The 19,746-nt window shown below is 40.7% G+C and overlaps 2 long non-coding RNA genes and 1 other non-coding gene across 4 annotated transcripts; 2 read left to right on the forward strand and 1 right to left on the reverse strand.

Annotated features, from left to right (window-relative positions):
• Positions 1-287: 287 nt before the first annotated feature.
• On the reverse strand, positions 288-369 carry trnal-uag (transfer RNA leucine (anticodon UAG)). Its single transcript has one exon. It is a non-coding gene; the product is annotated as a tRNA-Leu (tRNA).
• Positions 370-4,627: 4,258 nt separating this feature from the next.
• On the forward strand, positions 4,628-18,584 carry LOC114778589 (uncharacterized). The gene is made up of 3 exons (XR_003746413.1): positions 4,628-4,678; positions 18,018-18,129; positions 18,346-18,584. It is a non-coding gene; the product is annotated as an uncharacterized LOC114778589 (long non-coding RNA).
• Positions 6,996-8,881, forward strand: LOC114778590 (uncharacterized). Of its 2 annotated transcripts, none has more exons than XR_003746415.1 (3): positions 6,996-7,065; positions 7,938-8,157; positions 8,827-8,881. It is a non-coding gene; the product is annotated as an uncharacterized LOC114778590 (long non-coding RNA). The 2 variants fall into 2 exon arrangements; XR_003746414.1 differs by having other exon boundaries at positions 6,999-7,069.
• Positions 18,585-19,746: the final 1,162 nt, after the last annotated feature.

Here is a 19,746-nt window from a genome sequence, read left to right on the forward strand (position 1 = left end):
AGGGCAACAGCAGCAATGCATGGCCAGATAAAAAAAAGTGTGTCTGTGACATAACAGAGCATGAATTTTACAGAATGCATGCTTTGTGCTTATTAATTTATAACTTTCACTGCTGTTTTAATCATAAAGGCAGTTGTGGGATTTGTAAAAAGATAGAGCATTAATGTTACTGATTGTGAGTTGAGCACCTTCAACTGTGTGCTGTGGGTGTATTGTGTTTGGCTTGGCTGCTTGATGAACACTTTAAAAAAAACACTACAATTAGTTACTTGTGCTTTAAAACATAATGGCAGTGGTGGGATTTGAACCCACACCTCCAGAGAGACTGGAGCCTAAATCCAGCGCCTTAGACTGCTTGGCCACACTACCATTCAACAGGTTGTTAAAGATCCGGATGTGTTACAGAACGCTTGAGGTGAAGATATGAACTTAGTCTGAATTTGGCTTAAAAAGTTCCATGGCATAAAAGCAGGATAAAAAAAGGGGACTGCGTTGGCCGGGAATCGAACCCGGGTCAACTGCTTGGAAGGCAGCTATGCTCACCACTACCCCACTATGGGGCAGTGGTGGCCTAGCGGTTAAGGAAGCAGCCCTGTAATCAGAAGGCTGCTGGTTCGAATCCCGATCCACTGAGGTGCCACTGAGCAAAGCGCCATCCCCCCACACACTGCTCCCCGGGCGCCTGTCATGGCTGCCCACTGCTCACTCAGGGTGATGGGTTAAATGCAGAGGACAAATTTCACTGTGTGCTGTGTATCAAATGTGACAATCACTTCACTTTATTATTATTACCATAAATCAGGAAGTTTTCCATGTTGTGAAGAACTTCAGCATGATGTTTACAACAGTCTGCTAATTCCTCTGAGTAATTGTAACAGTTTTTCCTACAGAGAACATGGCACTGGTGAGGAATCAATCTCGTGCTGGATGCCTGAAAGAAACCATGCTCAGGGCAACAGCAGCCAAATACTTGAAATGATCTAAGGATTACATCAGTTTATGACTGCCACAAACACACAAGAATGTGAAATAAAATATGTCTCAATAAATCTGTAGCAAGAAACTGCTGCTGAGTGAAAAAATTAAAACTACAGAAGGCAAAATGGTCCAACGTGGGCCGGTGAGTGTGTAATGTCACAAATTATAAATGTATATATTTTTAAATAATGCTGTCATTAAATCATTATGTAGCGGTTCTTCTTCTGCGTTGTGTAATTTTTTTATTTCTTTTCTTGAACCGTAATGACGAGCCGACACACACGAGATTTTCCGTGCAAACTGTATTCTGTACAAAATCAAAGTCGCGTCAGAACATCGCCTCACAAACCGCGTCTCTCTGCACCTCTCTCTCTCACAGCTCATGCCATGTGTCTAAGAGAACTGAACAATAACATAAAGTATTCACAATTTATAATACCGCATACCTGTACAAAAGCAAGGTCGTGTCAGAACATCGCGTCACAAACTGCGTCTCTCTGCACCTTTCTCTACAATATACAGTAATAACAGAACATAAAAAAATATTCACAAAATAACACACATGCAAAATATTCCGAATATGTACATAAATTAAAATAGAAGAAATAACTTTTTACACACAAACCCCACGCACCTCTCACAGCTCATGCCATGTGTCTAAGAGGACTAAACCGGGTCTCCAACCCACTAACCCAAGGGCACGGCCGCATCCAACCACTTTTCGGGGGGTGATCAAGTTTTAGAACCCACATAACTTCTTATAATTACCATAAATTGAACAAACAAAAATACAGAAACATATTTAACATAACCAGAAACATTAACACATTTTAACATTCTACAATTAAACAAACACCCGGATTATCATTATAATTCCCTTACCCACATCAGAATACAGGTAAACAAAATAAAAGTCTTTAGAAAATAAGAAAACAAAAAACACAAGAAAGAAGAAATACACTTATAAATCTAGTGTAACCATTTAACTCCGGCACATCTACATATTTGGGTATAGAAGATGGGGAGAAAGTTAAAGAGTTATTTTCTGAAGCTCACATTGGACATTTGCTAATCGTACATTTGGAAAAATGGGAAACCATAAAAAGGATCCAGCGACGTTCCTCCTGTCTCGATCCTGAAACCACAGTGAGACAACCAGCACCAGGCCTCAGTATATTGTGTTAACTTCAGGCAATAAGCATACACAGCAATGTACCAGTAAGTTGCAAAGCTAATTTACCTTTTGTGCTAAGCTGGAGATTGTCATACATCATAGTTATATTTACATATTTCACATCTGACGTGAAAAGCAGTAGTGCCTGTATTTCTCTCTTTTAGGGCAGAACGAAAATCGATTGGTTCAGAGAGAGAACCAGTCAAATCGTAGAGGAGGCGGGTCTAACGAAATGGAGGGGCAGATGGGAGTTTAAAAAAATGTCTCTGTGGCAGGATCCGTGAATGGATTTTTCACTGCGCTTAATACAAAAGTAAGATTATTAAAAATGTATTTGATGTACAGGCTTTACTTTGCGAAATTGGTTTGAGGCAATGAACACACTCACCAGATAATGTTGATTAAAGCAGGTTAGCATTAACTTAGCATTAGATATTAGCTAGCTTTAGTAATTAAACAACCATAAAGATTCTGATGAAATGCTGATTGCATGTGATGCATAACTCATATTTGTGTATTTTATAACCACTTTTGAAATCAGAGCTAGCTGATTATATTTTTCATTTTGCCAGCAGCAATCACTTCAGGTCAGGTTTGGTATTTGAAATGGCTTTTTTCTACATAATTATGATCTCTTATTAGTGTTGTAGAGTTTTTAAAGTCTGGGGAAGACTGTGTTGCAAGCAGTTACTATAAGTAATGTAGGGAAAAGATGTGCTGTCAGTTTTATTACTGCTGGTGGTTAAGATTAGTAATATAGTAACGTTATTGCCCTCGAATGAAGAAGGTTAAAGATCCTGAGGTCATCCAAGCAGTTGTTGTTTTTTAGGAGGAGGAGGAGGATTTTGTGCATTCCTATATCAAGCTATTTTAAATCTCATGTCTGGCTTGGCACGAATTATTACATGAATGCTCTTATTTTTCCTGATGTAAAAGACAGTATCAGAGTGGACATACTATGCACATCACAGTTAAAGCAAACATTTGTTTTGATCAGCCATTAAGTGATGACCAACCGCTGATCACTGTAGTACAGACACTCTGTCAAAAACAACTACTTAAAGAACATCCACATCTCATGATGCTTATGGACGCCATCTACGAAGGCCTGATCTTAGTGCAGCTTTTATGAATAAAATGTAAAACAGACAGAGATTTGCACATTGAACTCAGTTCAAAGAACTTTATTTGTCCCCGAGGGGCAATTTAAAAGGCGCAGTGGCGCAGCACACACATATAACAGTTAAACAACAGTTAACAACATAAAAATAGCAATTGTCTGTATATTGCTATGAACAATGATAAATAACTGTACATAACAGAAGCAGTAAGGTGCATACTTTTAAGAAGTGTGTGGGGTGATAATGGTTGATTTGGAGGGATGTCAGGAGATCAAAAGAAGAACAACTTTGAGAACCAAGGTGACCTTCCTTCTCTGTGTCCTGCAGCCGAGGGCATCGAAACCGCCATTTGGAGGGGAGCTACTCAAAGGCAGAATTCAGAGGATGTGATGACCCTAAGTTAGTCAGTCCAATAATACAGCGCTCTTTATCCGATTTGCGTGCTGCGTGCTGGTGGAATGGAACCAGCACATGATTGAGAATGATATGACACTCTCTATGAAGGAGTAGTAAAAAGTCTGTAAAATATATTTCCTGATTCCAGAGGATTTGATCTGCTTAAGGAGGTTTTGCTGTTGATGACACTTTCTGAGAAACCCCTCTGTATTGCAGGAGAACTTCAGCAGGGGGTCGAGGATGGTGCCCAGGTATTTACAGTACAGGCCAAAAGTTTGGACACACCTTCTCATTCAATGTACTTTCTTTATTTTCATGACCATTTACATTGGTAGATTCTCACTGAAGGCATCAAAACTATGAATGAACATATGTGGAGTTATGTACTACAATGAAAACATGTTTTACATTGTAGTTTCTTCAAAATAGCCACCCTTTGCTCTGATTACTGCTTTGCACAGGCTTGGCATTCTCTCGATGAGCTTCAAGAGGTCGTCACCTGAAATGGTTTTCCAGGCCAGAGCTTAATACTTGCAATTTCATCATCCACTTTGTCCACCAACACTATTTAAACCTGCACCATTAGTCCATCTTAAAAATTGAAGATTATATTTTAGTACTTTTTAACAGCAATGTACAATTAGATAACTAACTTTGCTAACTTCTCCTGGTTCTCTGCTCAAAGGATCCAAAATATGCAGATGCAACCTCAAGTGCAGAACCCAGAGACGTTTCCCATGATAGTAGAAGACAATGCTGTGAAGGGACAACATGGTAGACCGTATACGGTAGACTATAGACCGACTCCTGGTGTTCTGCAGGCATCATGGAAGCGCTTACAAACTGTTGAGAATTTGCCTGCTAATGTTTACTTTATTACAGTGTAATACAATTTAAATTTGGTACAATACATTAATGTTGATGTCCTGTGTTTCTTGTTGGCTGGAACAGGTCATCAGCCAGGAGAGAGACATCCGCGCCGGAGACAGAATACAGGAAGCAGCGAGAGGTCATTACGCCACCCGACATCCCCAGACCAGGAAAGAGGTGCACTTGTCCGAATCCTGGACTCACCCAATCAGTTCCTCCACTCTTGTCTGTCCCCATGCAGATCAGCGGTATGTCATGCTGCACCGTCCCCAATTCAGGCTGAACTTTTTCCCTCCTCTCTTGCGCTACGTGGAGCAAAATGAGGAAACTCTGAGTGCGCTGGCAGCGGTGGGGTCAGTGAAGGTGGACTGCAGTTTAAACGGAGTAACTTTAAAGATGCAGTTTTTTTATTCTGGACGACAGTGAGCTTAGATTTCCATGTTTTTGTAAGATCTGCAGCATGGGAACGCACATAAAAACCATACAGTACCCACACTTAAGTATCATTGACAATTTGCTATATCGAAGGACTCAGGCTCCTTACCTGTATAAAATACAACTGGAAGACAGAAGTGTTGCTGATTGATGAGCTCTGGACCCCTTTTTTTAATGGACATGCCCAAAATTAAACAGAGAAAACTATAAGTATTCATTTCAACTAATTACTGTTGTTCTGGGACAGTTTTGAAAATCAAATTTCAATCAAAAGTAAAACTAAAATGAAAACATGAATATAACTATTTTCTATTCCAATAATCTCTGGAATAAATGAACTGTATACACATTATTGTGTGTCATGGCATTGCATTTTTTTTGGATGTGAGGCACCGTGGCGCCTGGCACTTTCTGCAGTGTAGACGTGTTTTCACCCTATGGATGCCACATCCTGCAGTATCCCGTCGCCGCTTGGCAGAGAGGTGGGTGTAGAAAATATATGAAGTAAAAAATTTGATCATGTAACTGATTTGAAATAAACAATACTGTACTCAGCAATTCAACAAAGAACATCAAGTATAGGGAGAAAACATAAAAAATATATGAATAATCTTTCTTTAATAATAAATTCTAAAACAGAGAGTACATACCTTTCAGAAGAAGGGATCTGAAAATGCCTCAACCTCTTCTGCACACAGGAGATCCTCTTCATCAGATGAAGATTGAACAGTACAAATAGCTGGACTGCTGTGTTGCACCAGATTATCCAGCACCTCCTCAGTCGTAAAAAACTTGCTTCTTTGCTGCGCCATCATAGTTTGGTCTTCTTTCAGAATCTACAGAAACAGCGGCGCCTGTCTTGTGTTGTGGACTGTTTTGCCTGTAATTCTGTACAATACGCGCAGGCATATCTCACGATCGCATTGATCGATTTGAATAGTTTGTTTTAATCGTCTGAGCCTGTAGAATCGTGGGAGCATTTGTGGAAATAACTTCATCAACACCATTCACCACACACCATACTTTCGGGCATGAAGGCTGCATTAAGGCTGCTGATTTATTTGGAATTTTTTGGTGAAGTTCGTTTATGTGCGTGTCTTTGGAATTGTGTTTTGTTTAGGTAGTTTTGATTTAAAGCCTTATTTAAAGGAGGCTAAATATTTTTTTTTCTTTGAATATATGTGGTTATCACAATTTTTTTCATGTCCTGTTTGTCTGTGGGATGATGAGTCTCAGCTTGTGGAGAAACTACAGCAGCAGATGCTGGATCAGGAAGAGGTACGCCTGCGTGAACGCTTGCTTGTGTTCTGTTCTGTAGAAACCACCTACTTTCTGAAAATGCTGAGTGATTTTTTATTTTACACACACAAACACTTACACGTGTAACTAAACTCAGAGTCAATGACTTGCTTTTATATCGGTCTTGTTGGTCCCCTAATACTGAATCTAAAGTCTCTATCTGAAATTGAGCCTTGGTGCAGAATAACTACTTTGATCCAGTCCCACAATGAGATTTCCCCAGGATGTGCCGTTTCCGTGTCTGTAGCTTTAAGGAAGCGGCCCCGTATTCAGAAGGTTGTCGGTTCAAATCCCGATCCTGAGGTGCCACTGAGCAAAGCACCATCCCCACACACTGCTCCCCGGGTGCCTGTCATGGCTGCCCACTGCTCACTAAGGGTGATGGTTAAAAGCAGTGGGTAACACACTCACCTATGAACCAGAAGACACAGGTTCAAACCCCTCTTGCTACCATTGTGTCCCTGAGCAAGACGCTTAACCCTGAGTTATCTCCAGGGTTACTGTCCCTGTAAATACTGATTGTAAGTCGCTCTGGATAAGGGTGACTGATAAATGCTGTTAATGTAATGTAATGTAATGAATTTGTGCTCAACGATCTCTTCACTTTCACTTCAAATTTTAACCAAGCGTATGGTTCGTACGCTCTGTGTATCTGTGACTTCAGGATAAGACCGAGGTTGATGAGCGAGTGGGAAAAGATGACCAAGGTGGCAAGGAGTTGTGTCTGGACTACAGGGAACTGCAGAACGAGTGTAGAGTGAGACACGCATGGGCCAGAACCATTCATACACAGTGGGTACGGAAAGTATTCAGACCCTCTTAAATTCTTCACTCTTTGTTATATTGCAGTCATTTGCTAAAATGATTTAAGTACATTTTTTCCTCATTAATGTACATACAACACTGAATATTGACAGAAAAATACTGATATTTTTGCAGATTTATAAACAATGAAAAACTGAAATATCACATGGTCCTAAGTATTCAGTATTTAGTAGAAGCGTCTTTTTGATCTAATACAGCCGTGAGTCTTTTTGGGAAAGATACAGCAAGGTTTTCAAACCTGGATTTGGGGATCCTCTGCCATTCCTTCTTGCAGATCCTCTCCACTTCTGGCAGGTTGGATGTAAACTCTGGTGGACAGCTAATTTTAAGTCTCTCCAGAGATTCTCAATTGGGTTTAAGTCAGGGCTCTGGCTGGATCATTCAACAGGCACAGAGTTGTTGTGAAGCCACCCTTTCGTAATTGTAGCTGTGTGCTCAGGGTCATTGTCTTGTTAGAATGCTGCTACCACCATGCTTCACTGTTGGGACTGTATTGGACAGGTGATTCTGCGTTTCTGAGCACTCTGGAGAAGGTTTTTGTCCAGGATATCCCTGTACTTGGCTGCATTTCTCTTTCCCTTGATTGCAACCAGTCGTCCTCCCCTGCAGATGCAAAACCGCCCCACTGCATGATGCTGCCACCACCATGCTTCACTGTTGGGACTGGATTGGACAGTGCCTGGTTTTCTCCACACATACCTCTTAGATTTAAGGCCAAAATGTAGAAGCTTCTGGCAGGCCACTCTGCCATAAAGTCCTGACTTGACTTTCTACAACTTTCTTCCATCTCCTGACTGCATCTTTGGGTTCTTCTTTACCTCTCTCACCAACGCTCCCAGTGCCAGAAGGGACGCCCACCCAGCCTGGAGAGGTGGCCATTTCTGCATCAGGTGACCTCATCTCACCAGCAAAGACAGGATTCACAGAAAGCGGGTGGACATCCTGAAAGGAAGCATTCTGGCCAAGAACCTCCTGAAGAACCGCATGGTCCATGTTCTTTGTGAGGCCACGACAGCTGCTTGCCCACTATCAAGGCCACCCTGTCAGCAGCATTCATTGGTACATGTATCCCAGTCACATACCTAGATTAAATTTGCCTGTGACACCCAGTTTTTACTTCCTTTTTTTTCTTTTCAAGTGTCCTTCCATCTTATACAGACATAATGCATTTAAACCTGAATGAAAACGCACACCTAAACATTAAACTTGAACTTGTGTTTGCATCACACATATCCCAGAGTAGACCGATGCAGCAGTGACGTCTATGCCATATTCTCTCCTGACACTGTCTAGATGTCCTGACACTTATGAGTTCAACATATTGGATTTATGAGAATCTAGGATTTGCTCAGGGTTACTGTAATCTGCTATAAAAAAAAAACCCACAAATGTTTTGTGATTAACATTTAAAGTTGAGAATGTAGAAATCCAGACGTTCCAGTCATAACTTCACATACAGTACAGGCCAAACGTTTGGACACCTTCTCATTCAATATGTTTTCTTCATGACCATTTACATTGGTAGATTCTCATTGAAGGCATCAAAACTATGAATGAACACATGTGGAGTTATGTACTTAACAAAAAAGGCACCTAATACTGAAATAAGACATCCACATTCTTTTGTGTTATTTTAATGCTTTAGTAATATTAAATATGAATGGAGGATGAATGCCTCTGGAAAGATAAATGAAAAAAAAAACCTTATGCCTCTTTTTCTATTTGTAGCTGTGGCACCTAATACCCCCACAACTCATCTCCTTACCTCATCTCCTGCCCGGCTCCTTGCTGCAGCGCACACCTCAGCCTGCACATCACCATGGTAAACAGATGCTTGCTACTCTTTTCCACCTGTTTCTGGTGCGTGCCGCTGCCTGCTACTGAACACTTTCACGTACCTGCCAGTTTTTTTGCACACAACTTTGGGTTTTCCTGTGCATCCAGGAACCCTGCACCTTCCCTTCTTGTCAAACATTATTGGCTAGTGGACATTGGTCATGTGGACATTTTGGTTTGGAATGGGTGACGTGGTGCTGTCTGAAGTGCACAAGAACACCAGTAAGACTGTTGATCATGTCGTGGCCAATCAGTAAATGTTCATTAAGACAGGTACCTTTGTGTTTGCCGGAGCAGTCGAAGACCACACGTAACCTGTCAGGTTTCTTTGGATGATAGATGGCGTGGTGTGGTATGTACCATGTCTTGCCAGGGAGTCCGATATCATCAGTCTCTTCTGCATCACCTCTTTCGATGATGTCATTAATGTATTTCATGTAATCCTCCTTGTATTTTTCGTCTTTCATGAGTTTGCGTTTGAACTGGTTTGGTCTGTTTTCAGCAAGTTTGTGGCTTTTCTCTAAATGGCAATGGCATCTCCAAATGTCCCTTTTCCATCTGTGTTATGCCTTGCTCAAGCTTTTGGAGGAATGTTAAATCCTCCTGTGATACAGTCTATTCGTTCCTGTCAGTCTCTTTGAAATCTCTTTCCAGAGCAAGTATTGCATCTGTTGGAGTGGAGTGAGGGATTTCTTTAACTGTGACTCTGTGGCAGAGGCTGCTGTCTATATCCGTTTCATTGTACAGTGCTGAGTTGCCTACTATGCTCCATCCTAAGTCTGTGCGAATAGCATAGGGCTCACCATCTTTTCCTAAGATTACTTGTTTAGGTGCAAGAGCTCTGGGACAGGTATAACCTATAAGGATGAGGAGTGGAGGGATCTCATCTACAATAGGCAGTAAATGACTGTTTGGCTGTTTCACATGTGGGTATGTGTTCCCTGTTAGCAGGTAAGCAGTCCTTGGAGTATGCCGTGGGGAGCTTTATGACTGTGGCTGAGTTATAAACTCTCACCAAGAGATCAGACACCCTTCCACTACTTATGACAGCATTTTTACCCAGCATGTTAGTCAATTTCAGCTTTACTGGACAAACATCTGCCTGCAGCTCATGCGTTACATCCTGATCCACAAAGACAGCATCGCTCTGAGTGTCTAATAATGAATAGACCAATTTTTCCTTGAGTGGAATTTGTGGTGGTTGACAGCCATACTGGGACTATCATTGAGGTGCTGACGGTCTGTTCTGATCTGGCAACATTAAGTGACATGGCTGTTGCAGTTTCAGGTGATTTGCATTCTCCGTACTCACACGTGTTTGTCTTTGCAAACTGTTACTGTAGTTTTAATTATGAAGACACACAGGATGTCTCTTTGTGCAGGTTTCGCAAGTGAGGCGGCGTCTGCAGTCCATAACACATATTTCTCTCACATATTTCTTTCTATTTTCTAGAGACATCTTTAAGAAGTCTGGGCATTTGTGAAGCTTATGTGCGTCCTGGCACAACATGCATGGGGAACTGTTAGGTGTCTTTGTTATTGTCGGTTTGTCACGTTGTACAGTTGCATTTGTGTTAAATACACCTGCTTTATTCCCACTGATACCCCTTGTAGTCCTTTTATCAATTTGTTTCAGTGCGGCGAAGTGCATGAATGGATGTGACTGGGTTGGTTCTGCTTCTAATGAGAGGAAGGAAGCAAAATCACAGAAACTTGGAAATTCATCACCCTCCATTAAAGTTTTTGATACCTGTCTATTCCATCTTGCATTTATCCAGTTCAGTAGTTTGTGCAACAATCTTAGATTTTCTTGGCATACGTTTAGTATTTGTAATCCCTTTACGTGAGGCATAGCAAGCTTGCATGCATTTATGAAATCTGCAAGGTTCCTTAATCCATCAGCGTCTCTGGACTGCACCTTTGGCCAATTCGCTACCTTCTCTCTAAATGCCTTTTGTATCATGAATGGTTGACCGTATCTTTGGTTTAGTATATCCCAAGCATCATTGTATGCCTCTTCATCGTAAGAATGCACTTAACCTGGAACACCGAACAGGTTCCAACGTTTATCAGACGGCCTTATCCAGAGTACTTTACAGTCAGTAGTGACAGGGACAGTCCCCCCTGGAGCAGCTCAGGGTAAAGTATTGTTAGTATTCCATATTGACTTTAACATTGACTAACTCATCACTAACTCACTCTTCTCTTTTCTCTATCCTTCACCATCCACTGTGGTGGACAGAGGATGAAGGTGGACGCTGTAATACAGCTGGACCTAGATGTGACATAGTCACCGAATGCCACACGTCACATGCCACGAAATATATGGCGGTTTGTGATTTGCTTCTTTACGTGCTATAACTGATCTATGCGACCGACGGTTTAAGGCCAAATACATTAAGCCCTTTGTGTACTGGGCCAGTAATATTTTCATCTGATGGTTTTCACTACTTTAATTTAAATACAATTATGTTAATTTTTGTTCATCATCTAACCTTTGGTTTTCCACATGTTGAAAGATAACACACACTTAAAGATTTGAACATTTTATTTTTTCTTATTTAGATGTCATTTCTTCCACAAACAGGAGAGCAGTAACGCATCGGGTCTAGCCGATGTCTCCTCTTCCTCCCTCAAAACCTGTGCTGACCAGCTGGCTCCAGGTTTCACTCACTGACTGTGAGTACCGCGGCTCCTCAGGGACGTGTCTTCTCACCACAATTTTCCAGGACCGTCTACAGAACCGCTGAAATGGGTGGGCCAGAGGGACATAAAATCAGGCAAGTGATCAATATTATTAGCATTAACAGCTGGTTTTATAAAGCAGTCACCTGCTGGGGGTGAAGGTAAATCACGCTAGATTAGGGAATAGCCTCATGTAATGCATATGAGCAGTAAGTAATTAAACATATATTAAACATATAGACACTAGATAAGCAGCCATTCTGAAATCAGACTCCACAGGGAGTTGAACCCCGCCCTGATCCTGAAGGTCAGGTGTGCCACCACCGGAGCCTTTTTTTTGGCTTTAATTTTTTTCTACTACTGTTAATTATTAAACTGTTTAATGAACTACAGGTAAAATTAGTGCCAATTCATGTCCAATTCATCTCCAATTGGCCTAGTTGTTTTGTGGGGGAAACCGGAGAACCCGGAGAAAACCCACGCTGACACGGGGAGATACATGCAAATTTGCAAATCTCCACACAGAAGGGACCGAAACTCAGATCTCCTTGCTGTGAGACAAGGTGCTACCCACAATGTCACCGTGCCGCCCGTCACTAAATACTTACCTTCATACTTACCTTCATGCTTACCTGTACTAGTGATCACTATTGGTGCTGCTAGTGCTACTAATAGTGGTACTAGTAAGGTGGAGGGAGGAGGCACATCTCGAAATCCATGTCCCAGATGACAGGAATGTTGTTCAGCTCCTCCAAAAAATCCTCCAGACTGGCTTCTTGTTGGGGTCCCTGTGGACTGTCTGCTGCTGGGTCGCTGGTCATCATTTCCTGCTCCATCTGGTCCTGAAGAATCCAGCGGTCCTCGTTGCTCTCAAACTCCATGGATGATGTGCTGGTGGAGGGCTGGTGAGCACTGGTGACACTGGGCAGAGGTGTGGCAGGACCATCCTGTACCTGCGGCCTTCTCCATGGAGGCAGAAAGCTCATCTCCACAGCCAGGTCCCAGATTCCAGGAACAAAGCTCAGCTTGTCCATCACATCTACCGGAAAAACAACCTCCTGAGTGTCTTCCTGCTGGGGTGGCTGTGGAGTAGCCTGCAGCTGCTGCATACAGGGAATGCTCCACAGCAGAGCTGGAGGGGAGTTAGTGTCCCTCACACATGCCCACGGTATACCTGAGAAGTGCAGTGACATGAATACATTGAGATATTTGGTTATAATTTACTGACTTTGATACCTTACAATGGACCATATATGTTTACTGCATACACAAATACTGGATTTACAGTGAGCTGCACCTGTGGTTTGTTTTTCTTATTGATCTTGAGTTATGAATTATGAGGAAATCGGTAGAATACCGAAGAGAAAACACAGTATTATGTGGAGTTTCTTAATGTCTTACCAGTGTGAAGAATGTGAGTTGGTATTTTTGGCAGGATCCTGCGAGGTGGCCTTCTGGTGACTGGTGGCTCCTTGGTCTTTTTCCGAGGGCGGCCCATCCTTCACCTGGAAAAATCTCTCTATGTGTCCTAAAAAACAAAAGTGAGCAGCTAATAAATGATGCTAACCTAAGTTATACTAAGCTAAGTTTTGCTACGCTAAATTATGCTAAGCTAATCTCTCAACCATAAGCTAAAATTAAGAAACTACAAAATAAATTAAGAGTTATCAAGTCTAAACAGAAACACTAACTAATAACAGTGCTAAAACAATAAAAGAAGTTAGCCTTTAAAAAGGCTTTTGGTGTGAAAAGTAGAATTTTTTGTCTGAAGAAAGCAGGAGTAATAAAAATACAACTGGCTCCTTCAGTGTTGCCTAGCAACTGTATGTTGTAAACATATGTTCACATGGAACAGCACTGAGTAGCCAATCAGGAGCCACATATTTAAGCAGAAACATTTTCTCTATTCATATTTGCACCTTTGCATATTAGAACTGAAAATCTCTTTCTGGTCAAAATACATGTTTGATTTATTTTTGAATAGCCAAATTATTTACATTTACTGTCCAAATAAATAAAATTTAGCAACATATAGCAACTGAATTTTATTTAGTTTAATTATTTTATTTTATTTTACTGTTTAATAATACTGCTAGAGGATGCATAGAGGTTCATTCTTGAAGAATATATTTTAAAATATATACTTTTAATGTTCGTGAGAGGAAAAGCACAATTTCAAGCATTCCTAATTGCAACGATTTCTTATCTCCACTAGATGGCGGTAGAGATCTCACTCAATCATTTACAAGGTCTACTGATGTTTACTTAGACGTCAGTAGATTTATTTCTGTTTATTTAATATGGTGGCAACATTCACTCCTTTGAAACAATTGTGTCAAGCAAACATGTCTGGTGCCATCTTGTTTCTACTAGATGTGAAAGGCAGGTGGCACAGATATGAACTGGGTTGAAAGACACTGGGGTCCTAAGGATGTTAACGGAACGGCCTGATTTGGTAACAATGCTGTTCCCCTCACTGTTCTTGACATGCAGTTAAGATTTATGATATTTTTGGTTGAGACCTTTGTCAGAATTATACGTTGTAATTAGCGTTTACAACTGTTTTATGCTTTTACTTCTGTTTTAGATTCAGTATATTCATTGTTATGTACTTTCAGTCTTAAGTCATTCATAAATTGAGTTTCAAAAGATTTTGTGTGTTTTTGTGCTGTATTAGAGTTGACTGTATTAGACAATTTGCATTACTGAATTCCTGACATCCTATTTGTACTTCAGGCAGCCTAAAGGAATGTTAGTCTGGGAATAGGTACTCCAGTTGTTCTACTGTTGAGTTGTAAACTTCCTGTGCTTCACTCATAGAAACATCATGATTGGGCAGTCTTGCAAGCTCCTCTGGCGTAAGCTGCCGGGTTAACTGGACATCAGGGACTTCAATTCTGGCCACATCTGCCAAGTCTGGGCCATTGCACCATAAAGCTCATCAACCTAAAACAAAATTCTGCATCTCGATTCTGCATCATCGCAGAGATGTTTCATGGTAAACACATCTAGCACATATGATAGATCACATTAGATTACATTAGCACAATCATTCTAAAGTCACAAGGACCTCTGGGTAGGGTCCCACAAACACACCCAAACACACCTTAATGAAAAATATATATTTGCGTGTGGCAAAAGTATGTGGAGAAAAGAATGCGGTTCTCTTCTTTTAGGATGTTTCAGGTTAACTGAATTCAGCTGGTATGGTGACTGGTTATTTTCGCATCTCAGGTAATGGAAGTTCCGTTCTTCTTGGAACCTGTTGAGATGAGTCTGAAGCAATGCTAAGAAAACCCAGCAATACACTAAACTAAACAATACTAATACTTAGTGGTAGCAGCAATATTTGATTAATTCTTCCAGCTGAAAAAATATACAGCATGTACAAAAATAGCTGATTAGAGCTGACATTATCAGTGTAAAAAGATACTGTAAACTGATCGACCACTTTTGTTGTTTTCCATGTACTCTGCTAAAGCAAAAGATTTGCAATTTAGTCATTTGTTAATAAAGGTGTCACGGGTGGGGCTGGACATGGCAATGAAGGAGGACACATTCGCACATTGAATTGCCATTTGCAAATTGAATTTCCTTTTGAATAAATATGTAGAAAATCCATGGCAAAACGGAATGCAATTGAGTGAATTGTTATTATATTTTTTATTAAAAAATTTGAAATGATCTAAAGATTACATCAGTTTACATGCACTAATTGAATATTGCATTGGCAATTGCCCATTGAACTTACATTTCAATAGTTGTGCTTAAAACCGTCCATATTAAACTGGTTTTCTGATCATGACAGTGAGTGTACTGCAGAAGGCAAAATGGTCTAATGTGGTACTGGCAAGGTGTACCTAATAAAATGGCCGGTGAGTGTATAATGTCACTAAATATAAATGTATATATTTTTAATAATATTCAATATTATTAATATAATATTATTAATATAATAGCAATATTCAAGCTGGGGATCGTCATCATACATCATAGTTATATATACATATTTCACACGTGAAAAGCAGTAGCGCCTGTATTTCTCTCTTGTGGGAGTTTACTCACAAATTTCCGAGGGCAGAACGAATATTGATTGGTTCAGAGAGAGAACCAATCAAATCGTAGAGGAGGCGGGTCTAACGAAAGTGATGGGGAAGGTGGGAGTTTAAAAAATAAATGTCTCTGTGGCAGGATCCGTGAATGGATTTTTCACTGCGCTTAGTACAAAAGTAAGATTATTTAAAATGTATTTGATGTACAGGCTTTACTTTGAGAAATTGGTTTAAGGCTTTGAGCATTATTGTTTTGCTTAAAGCAGGTTAGCATTCACTTTGCATTAGCTATTAGCTAGCATTATTAGTAAACCAACCACGAAAATTCTGATGAAATGCTGATTGCATGTGATGCATGACTCATATTTGCCTATTTGTAACCAATTATGAAAATCAAAGTTTGCTGTAAAAACGGAGATATTATGTTTTTCATTTTGCCTGCAGCCATCACTTGGTATTTGAAATGGCTTTTTTGCTACATTATTATGATCTCTTATTAGTGGTGTAGGGTTTTGAAGGTCTGGGGAAGACTGTTTGTAGCAGTAGTTAATATTAGTAATGTAGGGCAAAGCTGTGCTGTCAGCATTATTACTGCTGGTGGTTCAGATTAGTTATACAGTAACGTTATTGCCCTCGAATAAAGAAGGTTAAAGATCCTGGGGTGACACACAATAGAAATGTTCTGTATGTTGCGCTATGAACAATGATAAATAACTGTACATAACAGAAGCATTAAGGGGCATACTTTTAAGAAGTGTGTGAGGTGATAATGGTTGATTTGGAGGGATGTCAGGAGATCAAAAGAAGGACAGCTTTGGGAACCAAGGTGATTTTCCTCCTCTGTGTTTTCCAGTCAGCAACATCGGAGTCTGCGTTTGAAGGGGAGCCTGACAGCGTTCTTTTGCCGGTTTGTGTGCTGCGTGCTGGTGGAATGGAACCAGCAGATGATTGAGAATGATACGACACTCTCTAGGAAGGAGTAGTAAAAAGTCCGTAAAATGTCTTTCCTGACTACAAAGGATATGAGCTGCCTGGTGACACTTTCTGAGAATCTCCTCTGTGTTGGAGGAGAACTTCAGCAGGGGATCGAAAATGATGCCCAAGTATTTATAATCCTCAACTAGCTCTACTGGCTTCCTGTGGATGGAGGTAACTGCTGCAGCCAGGTCCCCCTGCTTGGTGGTGAAGATCACCACCATTTCCTTGGTTTTACTGATGTCCAGTTCCAGACATGAGGTGTCACACCAGTCCACAAACTCCTGCAGAAGCAGACCATGGTTGTGTGAGGGGCCTGACAGTCTGGAGGACTGTGTCCTTAGCGTCCTTCACCTGGTGTCTGTGCCTGCAGTCATCTGTATATAAGATGAGGAGCAGAGGAGAGTGCCGACCAGGTGGCGGTATAACAGATGGCGGTATAACAGATGTCAGAGAGAGTTTTGTTAAGCAGTACTCTCTGTGATCTGTTGGTCAGAAAGTCCAATATCCACAGGATTGTCTCGTTGTCCAGATGAAAGTTGGAGGAAAGTTTATTAGCCAGGATGTGGGGGTGCAGTGTGTTGAAAGCTGAGGACAAGTCAGCAAATAAGAGTCTTAGTGAAGAAATAGATTTATGTATACAAAGAAATTAGATCATTGATTTTCAGTTGTCAGATATAAATATATTTTTAATGTATTAATTATTTAAATTCTGGTTATTCATATATATGCACATATCAATACTGAAGACATGATCCTTACTAGAGCTTAATACTTGCAATGTCTGTTGCAAAAAGGTTCATTGTCCACTTTGTCCACCAACACTATTTAAACATGCACTACTTGTCCATCTTAAAAATTGAAGGTTATGTTTTATTACTTTTTAACAGCAATGTACAATTAGATAACTAACTTTACCAACTTTTCCTTTTTCACTGCTCAAAGGATCCAAAATATGCAGATGCAACCTCAAGTGCAGAACCCAGAGACGTTTCCCATGATATTAGAAGACAATGCTGTGAAGGGACAACATGGTAGACCGTATACGGTAGACTATAGACCAACTCCTGATGCTCTGCAGGCATCATGGAAGCACTTACAAACTGTTGAGAATTTGCCTGCTAATGTTTACTTTATTACAGTGTAATACAATTTAAATTTGGTACAATACATTAATGTTGATGTCCTGTGTTTCTTGTTGCCTGGAACAGGTCATCAGCCAGGAGAGAGACATCCGCGCCGGAGACAGAATACAGGAAGCAGTGAGAGGTCAGTACACCACCCGACATCCCCAGACCAGGAAAGAGGTGCACTGGTCCGAATCTTGGACTCACCCAATCAGTTCCTCCACTCTTGTCTGTCCCCGTGCAGATCAGCGATATGTCATGCAGCAAAGTCCTCAGTTCAGGCTGCACTCTTTCCCTCCTCTCTTCCGCTATGTGGAGCAAAGTGAGGAAACTCGGGGTGCGCTGGCAGCAGTGGGGTCAGTGAAGGTGGACTGCTGTTTAAATGGAGTAACCTTAAAGATGCAGTTTTTTTATTCTGGATGACATTAATCGTCCATTTCAATGTTTTTGTAAAATCTGGCGCATGGGAACGCACGCTCCTTGTTGCTGGTGGGAACGCAAAGGCGATGCAGCTAGACTGCTCTGCCCCTTCCATTTGAACGCACTTATTATAGGGAACCTGTTGTTCCCAGCATGCGGATTAACCTGAGGGAGGAAGATAAACGGCGCTTCTGACCCCAAGAAGAGCACAGCAGGAGGACCCGTCCCTGCTAGCCCTGTTGGATTGAGCAAGATACGCCGTTAAGTACAAAAAACCATATACAGATACAGTACCCACCTTAAAGTATCACTGACAATTTGCTATATTGAAGGACTCAGGCTCCTGTATAAAATACAACTGGAAGACAGAAATGTTGCAGATTGATGAGCTCTGGAGCCCTTTTTAATAGTCATATCCAAAATTAAACAGAGGAAACAATTTTTTTTAACTTACTTGTGACTGTAGTTATTCATTCCAACTAATTACAGATGTTTTGGGACAGTTTTGAAAATATCACATCATATGTATATTCCCCAATATTTATGTTTATATTTTCCAATCAAAAGAACAACTTGCAAAAAAAACTGGCTAGACAAGAACAAAATGTATTGATTTGAAATTTGAAAAATATTAAAAGTAATACTAAAACGATATAAAATAACTATGTTAAATTCCAATAATCGCTGGGATAAATTAACTGTATCCACATTATTGTGTATCATGGCATTGCTTGAAGCAGTTTTTTTTTTGATGTGTGGCTCCTGGCACTTTCTGCAGTGTTTTCACCCTTTGATCACCTCATCTTGCAGTATCTCATCGCCGCTTGGCAGAGAGGTGGGGGTAGAAAAAATATGAAGTAAAATGTATTCATTTATTAGCCAGCAATTTCGATTATATAACTAATTTGAAATAAACAATGCTGTACTCAGCAAATAAACAAAGAACATCACACAATTAGAGGGAGAAAACATAAAAAATATATAACTGAAAAAATATGAAAAATATCGTAAAATAAATTATACAACAGAGAGTACATACCTTTCAGAAGAAGGGATCCGAAAATACCTCAACCTCTTCTGCACACAGGAGATCCTCTTCATCAGATGAAGATTGAACAGTACAAATAGCTGGACTGCTGTGTTGCACCAGAATGTCCAGCACCTCCTCAGTCGTAAAAAACTTGCTTCTTTGCTGCGCCATGATAGTTTGGTCTTCTTTCTGAATCTACAGAAACAGCGGCGCCTGTCTTGTGTTGTGGACTGTTTTGCCTGTAATTCTGTACAATACGTGCAGGCATATCTCACGATCGCACTGATCGATTTGAATGGTTTGTTTTAATCGTCTGAGCCTGTAGAATTGTGGGAGCATTTGTGGAAATAACACCATTCACCACACACCATACGTGCGGGCATGAAGGCTGTGTTACGGTATGTTACGTCCCTGGTCTAGGGTCAGGGTCATAACAAATGGGACATAGGAGCAGCAACAACACTTATGGCTAACCGTTTATTACAAACAAGGACATTGAAACAACAAAACACACACAAAACAG

This window comes from Denticeps clupeoides, unplaced genomic scaffold, assembly GCF_900700375.1.
Source record: "Denticeps clupeoides unplaced genomic scaffold, fDenClu1.1, whole genome shotgun sequence".
NCBI lineage: Eukaryota > Metazoa > Chordata > Actinopteri > Clupeiformes > Denticipitidae > Denticeps > Denticeps clupeoides.